At 43.7% G+C, this 15,071-nt stretch overlaps 1 long non-coding RNA gene across 1 annotated transcript in view; it reads left to right on the top strand.

Moving 5' to 3' along the window:
- The first annotated feature begins 12,419 nt into the window (after window positions 1-12,419).
- LOC308349933 overlaps window positions 12,420-15,071 on the top strand; it is a 32,170-nt gene continuing 29,518 nt past the window's right edge. The window contains exon 1 of the long non-coding RNA XR_013967497.1: window positions 12,420-12,515. This is a non-coding gene — a long non-coding RNA (uncharacterized lncRNA). The remainder of the gene's footprint in view (window positions 12,516-15,071) is intronic.

Raw genomic sequence — 15,071 nt, 5'->3', positions numbered from 1 at the left:
TCTCCCAAAGTCAGAGCTGGTCGTATAGGAGGTTTGGGAATCTCGCCCGTAAGGATTTGCAGACTTTGAGAGGTGCACGTGTTCAGGCAATAACTTTCAGCTGTGCCACTGTGGTCACTGAAGTAAGGCTGACTTTCAGAAGCAAGGTCACTGGGGTAAAGCCTCTGCTGACTGGCTGTTGTGTACAGTTCTAAGGCTGTTTTTACTTTGTTGAGCTTCTGAGGCTTGGGGCTGCCATTGGTTTGCTGATTTTCTGAAGCATGACCAACCACCGGAGGGACTGGTTGATTTTACAGACTGGTTGATTTTCAGAGCATGGGCAGCAGTGTGGGGTTATCTCTAGTTAACAATGGTTTACTGGTTCACAACTTGGGACTTAAGCCAAATAATAATCTTTCCCTGAATATGAAAAAAATAAAGTACTTTTAATTCTTCTCAGTTCATTCTTTTGTTTTCCATCAGGCAAACTTGTGGGCTAGACCACAGACTCCGTCCAGAACTTTGAATGTAAACGTATGATTGTCAGCTGGTGTTGCCACTTACGCACCCCAGTTACTAGAGTGGGAAATGACTCTGCTGACTTCCATAATTTATGGATAAAAGCTGAATGTGGGACAATTAGGACTTCTTGACAAAGTCAATATAAGACAGAGGGGGAAAAAAAAACATTAAAAACAGAACCCGCCCTGTAGAGGGAGATGCCTGTCAAGCTTGCAAGAAGGCATCTACTAGAGCGCGCGTTTTGTCAACATCACACTTATGCCAACGTAAACAATCCCAGGTATAGTTCGCTAAAATGTCCGTATTCAGTCTTACTACTGAACACAGGCGGCAGATGTAGCTCTTGGTCATAGCTGGTCATCATTTCAGAGTCTAATCATTAGTCGCCATACCTCTTGTTCCTTGGAACGTCATGTTTTCAAACTTCTTGTTTCTCCTGAAGCACATGTGTTGGAGTGGCAGAATTCCAACATGAAAATCTCCAAGACGACACTCAACGAGCTCTCGTTGGAAGCTCAGAAACACAGACATGGGAGTATCTGGAAGCTCCCTTCGCATGGTCTAGACATTTAGGGTTTGAAGGATGTCTCCGATTCCTTTTATCCGCGACATCCAAACACTGGGGAAGAGACGCACCATTTGGTTCACCACTTATTGTTTTTGCAATCTATTTGCAGTCTAATTGTTTATTTAATGACCTCCCTCTTTTTGCCTTAACTATCTTGCCTGGTAAGCTGTTCCACACATTTATGATTCTCTGCATGGAAAAAAAAAAAAAAAGAAGAAGAAGAAGAAGAAGACGAAGAAACACTTCCTGACATCTGTTCTGAATTTGTTTTTCTTTAATTTTCATTTATACCCTCTTGTTCTATCATCTGTGTTGGGCTCAAAATAGGAAACCATGTTGACATTTTCCAAACCATTTAAATTTTATGTTCTTTAATTAAAATCCCCCTCTTAACTAGATAGACGTCTAACCTGGTGGGTAGATGCTGCAATACTACATCCGAACGGAGACGTTCTTTTATTCCTCCCCCTCCAGAGGAAAAAAACAATCTCAAAGTTATAGTACGACTCTGTTATCCAAAACCAAAGAAGAGATTCACATACTTTTATTTTCTCCCCAAGTCGAGAACTAACTAAGCCTGACTGAAACTAAGTCTGAAATCTTAACATGCAGCTTCCAGATCCAGCAAGCTGGAGCCATAGCTCTCCTTTTTATAAGTTTGGGGGTTTTTTGTTTGTTTTTTGTTTTGTTTTGTTTTTTCTTTTTTCCTGGGCAATAGTATTTGTGTTGGTTGGAAACCCAGGCTACACAGACCAGTTCCAAATTTCTCAGCTCATATATCCCTTTCCCAACCTTGGAAGCTAATACAAGCTCTTCTAACTCTGGACCACTACATAAATTACATAAATAAAAAGGATCAAATTTTCTGTGAGACACAGAGGCCATATCAAACTTAAGTAGGAAACTAGGAAAAGGTTTTCTTGGTGTGAGTTTTCTGGAAGCCATGTATCCAGGACTAAATTATTTAAAGGTCAGACATGACTGAATTCTACATAACATTCACATGCCCTTCCCACAGTATCTAGAGGACTGCCTTGCAAATAACTGATGCTTAGTAGTTCTTACTTTATTTTTTAAACGGGTACATGTACCTTGTAAATGGTAAGGAGTGGTCCCAGAATATCTCAGAAAGAAATTTTAAATTCAGAACGTTCATCAACATGTACATTTGTTTATAAGTGCCGTGCTGGGAAGTCAACATACAGTAGCAAACAGAGCAAGTCTGGAAACTGCTCTAGAAACTCACATTCCAGTGAGGACATAAACGACAGCCAGACAGCCAACAACTACATACTTACAAATTGTAATAAGCTCTACAAGGGAAAGAGTAGGGTTTAAGAAGAAATTACTTAGGAAGCCCAGGCTTTGGATGGGGTCACCCCAGAAGACTGCACTAAGCGTGTGACACTTAAGAGTGAGACCTGAAGGACACGAGGGAGAGGAACAGTGTTCTGGAGGATGGAATGGCACATGTGTGAGGATGATCTATTGCAAGGCATCAGCCATGCCATCCCTCTGCAATGCGGGGGGAAGCTGGGGACAAGGGTATCCCCCAGCCTCCCTTTCCCTGTCTGGTCCAGGACAGAGTTTGCCAGTGAAAGAAACCCACGTGCCTCTGGTGGCAGAAGGGAGGGACTCCTCAGTTCTCCAGAGGCAGCTGTACCAGACCTGCAAACAAAGGTGGGATGCACAGAGCTTCTCCGCAGGGGTTTGGGACACACCTGCCTCTCTGTTACAGACCAAGGCAGTTGACAGGCGCTTTCTCAGGGTCTTTGGGGGAACCACAGCACTTTCCAATGAACCTTTGGAACTACCACCTCTAAGGTTTCAGGCTGAAGCTCCCATGTCTGTCCTCATCTTCCAGTTGGAGCTCTCTTGATCTTTTCTCCGAGAGTTCTCCCTATATTCACATAAGCCCTAAAGTCCATATTTAGCCCCTTTATTCTCAGAATAATTACAATGACTCTGTGTTCCTGATATGATACACTGATACGACATGAGAAGGTCTTTTTATTTTTTATTAAGAGAGAGAGAGGGAGAGTAGGTAGAGGAGCAGAGAGAGAGGGAGAGGGAGAACCTCAAGCAGGCCCCACAGCCAGTGTGGAACCCGATGCGGGGGTGGGGGGGTGTCAATCTCATGACCCTGGATCATAACCCAAAGGGAAATCAAGAGTCAAATGCTTAACTGACTGACCCACCCAGGTGCCCATGACATAAGAAGGTCTTAAGGAAGGAAAGTCCTCAGCACAGTCATGAAATGAATGCCAATAAAAAGCAAAACACTATTGCCATAGAATATCACTCTGAGAAAATTCCATATTCTATCAGATCTTCTAGCGCTGAAATATTTGGAAGTTGTGTGCACACATTTTCTTTTTCCAGAACCTTTAACTTTTAGGGAGCATGAAGATCCAACATGACTAAAAAGTTCAGACATTGTTGGTCTTTCTCTGGTCTTTCCAAAGCATGTGAGAAGTTACATATAAACATGAAATTTCACTCCTCTATTGGTACTACAATGGCTCTGGAATGAGTCTGAGACCCATGGAAAGAAGGGTACTATGTCAAAGAAAACTGTTCTGCCATTCCTAAAAGCCCTTACCCAGCAGGATTTTGATTGTTTGGAAATTACAAATTAGCTTTCTATTAAAATACATATAATTATGTGATTAAATATGGGGAAGTAATGTCCTGCAAAACATTTCCAGTCTACTAATACCAAGCAACTCAAAGAATTTGAACAATGAAGTGGTTCTCCTCCCTAGGATGGTCTAGGACTATGCATTAGAGGATCTGCATTTGGTTCTAACCAACTATAAATTTTACTCTTCTTCTGTAAGACAGAGTTTGCAAAGGTGGCGGACTTATGGGGATGAGACAGAGCACTGCTGATTTCATCTCTCATGGGAACTCGACTTAGACTTTCCTCAATAGTGGCGCCAGGGATGGCCTGCTCTGGTTTTATATCTCCAAAAGGAATAATCATACGATATTTATTTGTATTTTTATAATTAAGGTATAACTTACATATAGCAAAATTTACCCTTCAATATAGAGTTTGTAAGTTTGGACAATTCGGCAAAATCAAGACAGGGAGTAGTCATATCCTACGCCACCTCCCAATTCTCCCCCCAGAACCCAAGAGAGTTTAATTAGCTGATCTGAAACATACAAATGCAAAGACTTCTCTGGAAGAATGTGCTCAGGCACTTTCCGCATGTCATCCAGCACCGTCTCTGGAGGTTTCTGATGAAGGAAGAGAATGGCATTCAGAATTCAAGCTGTGAGTCTGCCCAGCCCTGGAGTCAGACAGTCTAGGCTGAAAGCCTGATTCTGCTGGAATAGTCAGTGAAATCCACTAGTGTTTCTAACTCTGTTTTCTCTTCTGAAAAAAAGATGGGCACCATCGTGGCTAACCCGCTGTGCAACCAAGAGCAGGGAAAGGCAGCATGGCGTGCAGCAAAGGAGGAAGTCTCTCACACCAGAGGTGCTCAGTAAATGACCCAGGGCAAACAGCGGGGGGGTGGGGGGAAGAGGAAGGCTACAGGAAAGAGTCCCATCGCACAGACCTGGAAACACTAAGAAGGATTGGCCCTCCCTCTGGCCCTTAACTCCTGCACCATGTATCCGGTTACTTAAAACCTTATAAGGTGACCTCATTTTATTTAATCGTTTTTTTTCTCATTGCAGTCTTGGGGGCTTTATTCTCCTCTTGCATTTGGTTTTCTTGGTATAATTACCTACTCTCTCTGAACTGCTTGTCCTTTCAAAGTGCTTACTTTGTGCTGTCGCAGAAGTACACATTTCTGGCCAAAGTGATGGAATTTGCAGCCAAGTGAAAAAGAATATGTGCAATTAATGAAAAAACGGCAATGGACTATAATTTACAGATTATTTGGCAGAAGCAAAATGAGAGAGACATGGCCCATTTTGTTCCCAGCCCTGGTTCCTGTAAAGTCTTCTTTCAATTTTATGCAAATAATGTATCCGAGAAAGGAAAACTAGGGATTATAAGTGTGGGAGCGCTTCACAATGCCCTTCCACTCACAGGGACAAATATTTAATGGTCTGCAATGAGATCTCTGCCATGCCTATTTCATACCCCCAAAGGGTGCCATATTGAACTAATTCCTCCATAATCGCTCTGTCACAAACATAATTTTCCATGTAATTAAAAAGATTTATGCAACATCTTCAAATATGTTACACAAACTAAACAAGTAATTTGATATTAGGATAAACTTTCAAGGAATCTGGAGTTTGGGTCATTTGACACCAATTGAGTCTGGTGGAGAAAGATACATAAGCTCTTCCAGAGCCTCTGAAAATACATCCTGCCATGTGCAAAATTAGGGTTAGGGCTTGCTGTGTCCTGGTCCCAGGGAATAAGTCAGTGAGAGAAAGAAGTCAAATATCCTATGAAATGAAGGAAAGAGACAGCATTTTTTTGATAATGTTGTGTGTGAACTTGACTAGGCAAAGGGATGGATACACAGCTGGTGGAACATTCTTTCTGGGTGTGTCTGTGAAGGTGTCTCCAGAAGAAATTAGCATTTGAATCACTGAATCCAGTATAAATAAATAAATAAATAAGTAAGTAATCACCCTCACCAACGTGCATCATCTAATCTTTTGAGGGCCTGAGTGGGAAAAAAGGTGGGAGGCGGGCAGAGGAAAAGAGAATTTGTTTTCTGCTTGACCTGGGACATCCGTCTTCTGCCCTCAAACAATGATGCTCCTGATTCTCAGCATTTTGGACTCAGACCAAGACATACACAATTGGTCCCTAGATTCCCATGCCTTCGGACTGAGACTGAATTACACCACTGGCTTTCCTGGTTTTCCAGCTTGCAGATGGCAGATCACGGGACTTCACAGGCTCTATAACAGCATGAGTCAATTCCCACAATAAATCAACTTTTATATCTATCTATCTATCTAATCTATCCATCTCCAATTGATTCTGAGTCTCTGAAGAACACTGACTAAAATAATTCCGGAGTAATTCTGAATGATTTTAAACCTTGGCTCTATTGCTTACAGTTGTGTGATGTAGTGCAAGTCACAGAACTATCTGGACGTCACCTCCCTGGTCTGCAAATGAGCCCCATAGGTGCTCATCAAATCTGCCGGGGGCACAGGCAGGGCCAGATCACCCCGCACCATGATAATGCTTACACTGTATTCTAAACACATTGGGAAACCACTAAAATTTTAAGCAGAGGGGTAATGTCTCCTCACTATATTCGCAAAGCCAGCTAGGGTCAGTTAGGGCTTTTCAGCTACAAACAAAACAATTCCGGCAAAACGAAGTGAAGGAATTTGAAATGATAAAATCTCTGAACAAGCAACTCTTAGAAAGACTAGGTACCGAGCACTCCGGACATCTAAACAGCAGGATGAAATCCATCATCAGCTTCGAACATTCCCAGCTCTTGCTGTCCTTGCTCTAGATTCCAGCTCCCAAGTCAGCATCTGATGCTCCAGCTTAGATCACCTGCTCAACTCGTGGTAGGGGGAGAGGGACAGCTCCCCCATCAACAGCTCCCTTGAGGCTGATGCAGTGGAGGAGAGAGAGTTCTCGAGGGATGGCTAAGGTGTCATTGCCCAAGTCAGGGATTTTGATTCCTGGAGGGCAGAAACAGCACTGATGGCCATCACGTTTATTGGTTTGGGGGGCATGCGGGGAAAGGAATCGGCCGTGGAAAGAGAGTGATCTGCTGGAAGACAGCTTCAGAGACCCAGGCAGAAACTAAAGGTGGCCTGAACTAAAGGATGGCAGCGGATGTAAAAACATGAGAGCAGATTTGAAACACAGTTTAGAAGTAGAACCGGTAGGTCTGACCCATGTCCTGCACGTGGAGGTTGAAAAGGGGTAAGAATAAAGTCCGATGTCAGTGTTTCTGGTTGAAGATGGTAATCAATGGACTCAGTTGTCTGTGATTTGTCTTAATTCTATCGCTAGTACTTTTTGTTAATAAAGGAAAGAATATGTGCATATGGCATATAACATTTTGAGCTTAATATATTCATATAGGGAACACAGATATGCAATATGCATATGGGCCACAGCATCTGCAAATCTATTTTAATAAGCACTTTTATTAAGCTTCAAAATAAGCTTTCCTATTTTTTTAATTTGATGAACATATTTTAAATTATTTCTTGATTCCATGGAGCATTTTTTTACTTATAAATATTTTGAGGTCTTCTTTTCTTCCTTTTTTTTTTTTTTTAATTGAGCCCTAATCCAAGTTTCGCTCGGCACCGGCCCCACACGAGACGCTCCCGTGAGTAAAACAACATGCTCGTCACACAGCATGAGTGAACTGTGATGGAAGGAGGGAGCAAAGTGCACAATTGATTTCAAGACTAAAAATATCATCTCAAATTCTAGGATATGGGTTCACTCTTCCTCGAGACTATTAGAACGGGAGTTTCAAAAGTTCAAAGACTAATTTGGTTGGAAGCCTGAAGTTCTTCGAAATAACAGCAAGCAGCTGCTTCTCTCTGTCTCCCTCTCTCCAGCTATAAATGCAGGGCACTTGTAGAAATGTTTGAGTCAGCCACGGAGGGTGTGAGCATTTACTGACTTTTTAGTTTTTCCTCTGTGGTGTCATCTTTCTCTATAAAGCAGAGGTAGAGAGCTAACAGGCCCGGGGAAAATCAAGTTTCATTTCTCCACAGAAATGGGAGAGCTTAGCAACTTCACTGCCTGGTTTGAAGGCTCGGGTTCCTACTGAAACAGACAAGCAGCCCCTCTATACTCCGTCACTACCCTGGCTCTCCATGTGGGTTGTCACATGCCGTTACTTAGGATCAAGAGCAGTAAGGGAGGGAAGCAAGGGCCTGGGGTCTATGTGACCTGAAATCCTACCCTGGCTGGGACACGGACTCGGTGGGTTACTCAGATGTGATCTCTAGGTCTCTAAGATTGTTTCTTTATAGGAGCCAAGGAAGCCAATGATGCAACCTCGGAGGTTTGTGATGCAAATGAATGCAGCCATCTTCCTGAGAGCCAGTCTGTGGTGCCACGTGACACCTGGTATGTGCAGGGCAAAACAAACAGCAGCTCCTTATTCCTTTCTCCACGATGATCATGACAATACTTCCCGTGTGTGAGGAGTAGTAGAACGTGCAGGCATACCTTGGTATACATGTTTGCCTTTAGTCAAGATGCTGATCATTCTCTATTCAGACCTTTTATGCTTCAGCTGAGAGGGCGTGGGATCATCTCAGGAAGCCACAGTGGCCCTTGGGAGTAAGCTACTGTGGAGAGAGCACATCACAGGGAATCCCTGCCCAGCTTTCCCAGCTGGCCTTGCTTCCGCCATTTTGTTTGTGCTGGGCACACAGTCATTCCCCACTTTGAAAATGACTCTTACTGGGTTAATCTTGAGGGACTTGGCCTTTATCCTGCCCAAAGCATCCTTCCAGTTCACAGATAGGGTCTGCTGCCAACAAAGATAAAGGAAGGCCTTCTCTCTCTCTTTTTTTTTTTTTTTCTTTTTTAAGGATTTCATTTATTTATTTGACAGACAGAGATCACAAGTAGACAGGCAGGCAGAGAGAGAGAAGAGGAAGCAGGCTCCCTGCTAAGCAGAGAGCCTGATGCGGGGCTCGATCCCAGGACCCCAGGATCATGACCTGAGCTGAAGTCAGAGGCTTTAACCCACTGAGCCACCCAGGTGCCCCAAGGAAGGCCTTCTCTTGAGCTGTGCTTAGGTACCCAAGACCTTTGGTAGGATGTGGGAAATTTGGTTTATTAAGCCTGTGCTAGGGGCTGCCTCAGGGAGCCACCGGGTCTCTTGAATATCCTGAGGGATCTAACTACTCTCTTCCAAAGAGCAGAGGAAGAACGCTACCTGGCTCCTTCTCTGAGCCCACAGAGAGCAAACTAACTTGCAGTCAAGGCCATTCTCCTGTTAATGACATAGGACAGAGTTTTCTCCTGTGATACAACATAGGAAGGCTGTTAGGAACACAGACTCTGAGCCAGACCACCGGGTCTGAAGCATGATTTCACCACTTACTGTGTGACCTCAGGGAAATTTCTTAACCTCCTCTGTAAATGAGATTAATAAGAGAACCTACCTCACACGATTGTTGTGAGAATCAAGTAAGTTCATGAATAGACGCTACTTAGAACAGTGACAAAGATCAATTAAATATTAACTATTAATGTAGTTTCAAAAAGCTACTTCAGGGAAAACCTCAGAGTCAAACAGAAATAGATTGCAACATTTGTTTCTTATACAGTTGATATAAATATTTTTGTTAAGAAAATTATTAAGAAGAAAATTGTAATGACATGGGATAATGCTGTCAGAAAAAAAATAAGAAGTTTAAGGAGAAGGCAACCCAAATTCTTTAATTTTCCCTAGTACCATGAAAACAGTAGAAACCAGTTGTGCTCTTACAAGTTGGCGTTTTAAAGAAACAATTGTCCAGGTGAACTTTGAGAGCTGGCTGTGCAGATATCACACAGTGTGAGATGAAGCCACTCTCCAACACTGTCCACTGCATGAGATGACAGGCCCTACACGTTCCCATGACCCCTTGCCCACCATCGGATTCCAGCTGGACACAGACTCCACAGAGAAACCCGCCACCATCATAGCTGAGCACTGCACGAGACTCGGAGCCAAGGGCAATGTCTGATAAATTGAGCAAGTTTTCCAGCCATATTAATAGGGACAAAGCAGAAACAAAAGGAAACCAAAACAGAAAAATGAGATCAAGAATCCAGTTACTGAAGGTCCATGGGGCTGTAATGCCAATGAAGTCACATGATCTTCGTTTCCTCTCTGGCTCTTCAGAGTCCTAATGAGCCTCCACCTAAACCAAACCCCTGGAAGATCCCCGTAGACTCATTTATCCTGTAGCTCTGTGCCTTGTGTCAGTTCTTCACTTACTTGTTCCTAGGTCACTCCACACCAAGCACAGGCACCTCAGAGGGTGACAACGTAGGTAGAGCCTCTTCACTCCCATAGTTAATGGAGATATTACTTGAATAATGACAATAAGGTGTGAGATGGGTCATCTTAGAAGACACAGAGTCATGGAGAGCTATAGCCCATTCTTAGCTTCCCCAGATAAGGGCAACCTAGCAAAAGCACTGTTTTCCAGTCTAGAGGTAGACAGCAGTCAGCCAGATGACCAGGAGGAAGGAACAGCATCTGTGAAGTCCCAGAGGATAGGTAAGAGTCAACCAGGTGACCAGGAGGAAGAAACAGCACTTGTGAAGTGCTGGTCACGTCTTAGAGGTCAGAGACAACAGAATAGCTTTGAGAAAAAGCAGTATGTGTGGCTAAGCCACAAGTTACGATGAGGGAGAGGGGAAAGATAGAGAGAGAGAAATAGGTAGTGGCTAAGAAATTACGAGAAGCAGACGGGCGTGTGTGTGTATTTGTGAAGGGAGATACATATGCCAGCCAAGGGATATGTATATGTATGCGTACATATATATGTATACATTGTTTTTTAAATGTTTTCTGTGAGTCAGATTCTCCTGCAGCAGTCCTCAGTGTCCATCAGGCTTGCCTTAGAGTAAGGAAGACATGATATAACCCACTGTTTGAAGAAGTCTGTGGGAAGACAGAAGGACACTAATTCAGCAAGGTCAGACTTTAAGTTCTTCCTCCAGCAGCCCAGGCAGAGTTGCACCCTGGGAGGTAAGGTTGGCTCTAGGAACATCTAAATAAGCAGAGAGTAGCATAAAGTCGCCCAGGGCAGTGGTCTGCTTCTCAGACGGAGAGCATGGTGGGGCATACTTCAGGCCTTCAGGGGAACCCCTGCCTTTGACTGGGCACCAACCCCAACAGAAGAAATGCTTGCCTGGCTGCAAGGGACAAACGGATGAGCCTGACATGGAGTTCCTGCCTCCTGTGACCAAACATAGCATGGACAGCACTCCGAAGTCTCAGTGTGCCCAACAGAGAAGCACAACAGTGCTAAAAAGCTGGTAGGACATAAGAGGGTTCTGAAAGTCAGGGCTGGAGTGGAAAATAGGCAGAGGTGTGGAGCCAGACTAAAACTGGATCTGTAGTAAGTGCTAGAAAATTACTTAAAACCCCAAATAGTGCTGGTGATCATCAGTCCAGAGAGCAAAGCCAAAGAGCCCTGAGTAGGGAGGGACCAGTGAAGATCCGGATAAAGCTCCGTGGAGGCAAAGCTCTCTTCTTCGCAGCCCCCATGAAAACCAGTCGGTGCCCTCACTCAGCCTAAGTGCCATCTCGGGGAGAGGGGACAGAAGGGGCATCTTGGAAAATTTGAGCATTTACAGGACTCTACAGTATCTAAAAGTAGCCCTGAAAGGAGCAATGAGAAAGAACTGAGTTTTGTTAATAGCCAACATTTTAACTGAAGGTTATGTGTCTGGACTAGGCAAGGCTTTAAGTATTCCTACCACCCAGCAGGGCGAGGGCTCATGAGAAAGCTTGTGTGAACTTCAGAAAACCAAATAGCTGTATTTTATTCACCAGTGTGACTCTAGAAAAGATGAGATTTTCAATCCTCAAGCTGAATCCATGTTACAAGTTGAGTTCTTTCCTGACACCCACCAATTGGGAAGCCATGGATGGATAACGTAATCAGATACACATCTTAGCAGAATTGTTGTGGTTCTCATTATATTATAAAGTGCCATTAATCAGATACCAAAAAAGCATATCACATTGTCAGCTGAGTATCAATATGAGTGAAGCCAAAAATTCCCTTTAATGTTGTCTCTTTAGGAGACTTTATTGCAAGCATCTTTCCTGCCCTGTAGGAGCCGCGAGCCAGTAGCAGTAGGAGGGGATTTTCAGCAGCTGCCAAACATGACATTTCTGGACAGGCTGTCTCACCCTCAGCAGGGGACATCTGGAGAACAGCCTTTCATCTGCTGGCCTCTGCACGTCTGGCTACCTGCAAGGGGCTGGAGCCCAAGGCGTGTGTGTGGCTGGAGCCTGGCTCTCGTGCCCAGCTGGGCTCCAACACGCTCGGCAGAGAGTGAGGTCTCCTTGCTTCCAGCAGCAACATCTGTTCTGGGAAGCCCTTGTCCATTCCTCTCCGAGATGTACGTATGGCTCCAGCCAGCCTGGAGGGATGGTCTCATCAATGACAACCACCACAGCCTGACAGGTGCAGGTCCCCCAGTGGATCACCTCCTATGGCTGGAGACCAAAGCGTTGCAGGAGAAAAGGCTGCTTGTCACGAACTTGCCACCTGGCTCAGGGGTGTGTGCCATCAAAAGGAAACGACTGTGTTATTTATTAATTCCACTAGAGCAGACTTCTGCACAGTGGGTACCCTTTGCTCCCGGGGGATGTTTGCTCAGGATTACTGAACTCGTGGCACCGAGCAACAATGCACTCTTACCCTCACAAACAGCTAAAACACGGCCGAGCTCTCAGGTTGTGATGCTCTCCTGCTCTTCTGCTTGAGAACACCTACGGCAAAGCAGGTAAAATACAGTAATGATTGTTGGTCATGGGGAGAAGTTAAGTTGGTAAAAGAAATGGGGATGGGGGCAGACATCACCACCTTGTCTATCAACCCATAAGACCTTACAAGGTATGTTGTGTGATTTAAAATGATATGGGGGATGTCTGTATGTATGGGCAGATTCACACATGTTTTACAAAAGCACAAAAGACCTGAAAAGACCTGAAAGAATGTATCATGTACTGTTCACAGAGGTCAACCCTAGGGAGACAAGGAGAAAGTTGGTGATGGTGGTTCTCTTTCCTCAATACTGTGTATTGAAAAATGACTGAATAGGTGATTTCATGGATTCTTGGCTCATTACAAATGAGTTTATGAGATAAAAATTATCATTAATCTGTGGCAACTCTGTGTTAAATATCTAGCCCTTCTCATCAGTTTGGAGGTTCAGTACGAAAGAGTGTTCTTGGAGCCCAGATCTGGGTGACTTCAGCTCTACCAGTAGTAGGTAATGGGTAGACTTACAGCTAGCTTCACCTCCCTCTTCTGTAAGACGGAGGTAACAAAATGCCCTTCAGAGATTTGTTATAATGGGTGAAATAATATTGCTCTACCCTCTGGCACCAAAGAGTGTCCCAGTCAAGGTTTCCCCAAAGCACCATTGCCCCTCTGTGTCTCCACGATGGCATGCATACCTCCATTTCAGCTCCTGAAAAAATTGCATCCAATCTTATTCATGCTGATCTTTCCAATAATTTCTGAATTCTACAAAGGTAGAAAGGAAGGAGCTCCTTCTTTCTTCTGTATCCAGAACTTAGCATTGGGTACATATTTATTGACAAATAAGGAATGAAGATTATGTGAACAGGTCAACGAATGATTAAAAGAATGAGAAAATAAATAAACATGTGAATCGATAAAAAATATTCAGTCTATATATTTAAATAGCACTGCCCTTAAAAGCATGTTTTCTATTTATGGGAGATGAATTCTTGACATTATTGGAGATCGCCAGTTTTTAAAATAAATAACAAATTTATGATGATGCTCACAATGATGATAGCTGCTAACAATTATTGAACACATATCAGAAGCCAAGAAATGTTCTAAGAGCTTTCCAAGGCTTAAGTCATTCAATCCTACCCACCCTTCTACTAAGAAAGTATTCTAATTGTCTTTATTTTACAAATGAGGAAACGGGGGAGGCAGAAAGATTAGGTGTATTGTTCAAGGTTTCTCTGGTGACACAGCCAGGCAGTCTGTCTTCAATCTCCAAGCTCTTACTACTAGATTATAGTGCCTCTCGATTCATATTTTCCTTCTCCATACAGCCCCTATGGGTAAGAATAGATGAGCTAGAATCTGGACCGAGTAGATGAGTTAATCCCTTCACCTTGACGACAGTTCCAAACTTGGCAGTTGACTAGAGATAGGTCTCAGCTAGGGCGCTGTAAGATGCCCCTCAGAGTCCGTGACTGAATCAGTTTTGAGACATGTGGCTCAGTATTAACACAGGCCCTGGTGGGTTATCCAGTCCCCTTTCCTCTAAGGAGTGGGACAAACCTGTCACCGATCAGCAGGCCCAAGCAACGCTATCGCTCACTCACGTAGGGCTTTTCTGGTTTCTTTGCAAACAGCAGAGTTCAGCTGAACAAAGCAATTCTGTCATAAATCTTGCTAATTCAGATTGGGTAGGGCATTAGTCATTAAGCACTGGTAAATGACCAATTTTCTATCACAGCTGTTTTGCAGCTATATTTGAATGCAGAACACGAGCTTTCAGGCCCACGTAGCAATAAAATTTGCAGTTTCTGGTGGTAATATTCACTTTGCCATCAGACCCCCTTAATGACCAATTTGGACAGAGATCATTGGCAACTTCTGGCTCCTCCCTGGACAACTAAGGAGAAGCAATTGCCATGTAATTTCAGGGAATGACTTTTTCAACTCAAGTAAACTTCTGTCCTCCTCCATGCTAACTTGGAAGCAAAAGCAGGCATTTTTGCAAGCTGCCATTTCCCCCTAGTGCCAGGTATGAAATGACTGGGAAACATCGAGGTAGCTTGTAAAAAGGAAAAGGCAAAATCTGGAGAATGAAGACAGAAACGAATAAAATTACCAGACGTTCAGAATGTTAATAAAAAGATTCCTATTTTGACCAGCATGTTATTTAATGGGAGAAAGGAAAAAAAAAAAAAAAAGGTGCATTCTCTGAGGACTGGAATGGAATTATCCACATTAAGAAGGAAAACCTGCCTTATAGTTGGAGACCTAGAAGGCCAGTAAACACGACGCAACTTCTGCTGTTCTCCCCGCTCCCCGAGACCTATTTTGTGAGAAGTCACTAATCGATCTGAGACCCATGCTGGGAGAACTGAATTTTCTAACAAACTGAATTCATTAGGCAAATTTTTTTTTCCCATGAGATAAAACACTGCACAATGGTTAATGACGGAGCTGAACCGGTGGGCCTCAAGCTGGGCATTGACATTCAGCAACGTCTAGAGATGCTTCTGCTTATCACAACGGAGAGGGTGGCAAGGTCCCACTGACATCCAGTGAGTAGAGATCAAGC

The sequence above is a fragment of the Martes martes genome, assembly GCF_963455335.1.
Source record: "Martes martes genome assembly, chromosome: 9".
Classification (NCBI taxonomy): domain Eukaryota; kingdom Metazoa; phylum Chordata; class Mammalia; order Carnivora; family Mustelidae; genus Martes; species Martes martes.
Note: the sequence above shows the minus strand (reverse complement) of the source record. Positions and strands in the feature narration are given on the sequence as shown.